Source organism: Aplysia californica, unplaced genomic scaffold (genome assembly GCF_000002075.1).
Source record: "Aplysia californica isolate F4 #8 unplaced genomic scaffold, AplCal3.0 scaffold00255, whole genome shotgun sequence".
NCBI classification, from domain to species: domain Eukaryota; kingdom Metazoa; phylum Mollusca; class Gastropoda; order Aplysiida; family Aplysiidae; genus Aplysia; species Aplysia californica.
The window spans coordinates 175971-176938 of NW_004797525.1; positions in this window are offsets into that span (position 1 = coordinate 175971).

Here is a 968-nt window from a genome sequence, read left to right on the forward strand (position 1 = left end):
AACACACACACACACACACACACACACACATACACAAAACTCTTCACGCTGTCGCATGATATCCTGAACGTTGCACATTTTGCACCCGAGTCAAATTCACATAGTTTTTGAGTGTAGGGGAAATGTAATCAGAACCGCCTATATCTATATCTCTGCACCTGTTTTGCATAATCTCTTCTTTCGTAGATGGCCTGATAACAATATTATAATTACCAAATGACTATTCCCAGTGAGACAAGAGATAGGTAACAGAAACTATTCTCAGAAACAACGGAACTCTTTTGCATATTAAAAAAATAGCCTTTGAATTTTCACTTCGAACTTGGAAACAGTGTGGAAACAAAATTGCGATGCAGATGGAAGCGGGCGCGAGCGAAGTTCTTCTCCTTCAAAGAGTTTGAAGAGAAATTTGCAGCTTTTCAATAGATCAAGATTCTAGGCTTAGATTTTATTCTAACGTGTGCCGTAGACTCTCTTCTCACTTCAGTTCAGTGCTTAGGTTCTCTTCTCTTACTTGGGCCAAGACTTGATCGTAGCCTTGGTCTATCTAGATTTCTAGATCATAGATGTACACTTTAAAAAGGGTAACTCTATGATCTCGATCTCGATCTCGATCTAGAAGAAAGAAGAATCGGAAAGGTTTTCCACATGTCCTGTATCGTGGTCTCTAAAATCCGAATTAGATCTAGATCAGTCAAACCTGTGTAAGACGGCCACCAATTGTCAAGGAGAAAAGTGGCCGTATAAGACAGATGGCCGTCTTAGGCAGGACTGATCAAGAAGAAGAAAACAAGTAATTATTCCTATCAGATGTCCAAATCGAAAGTAGCTGCATTGTTGTTTTTGTTGTTGTTGGTGGTGGTGGTTTGTATTTTGTTTGTAATTTTTTATTTTGTTGCTCATTTCGCAAAAGGGTGACAAGAAAACAAAATGTATCAGACAAGGAAGACCGAGTGCGAAGTAAAAAC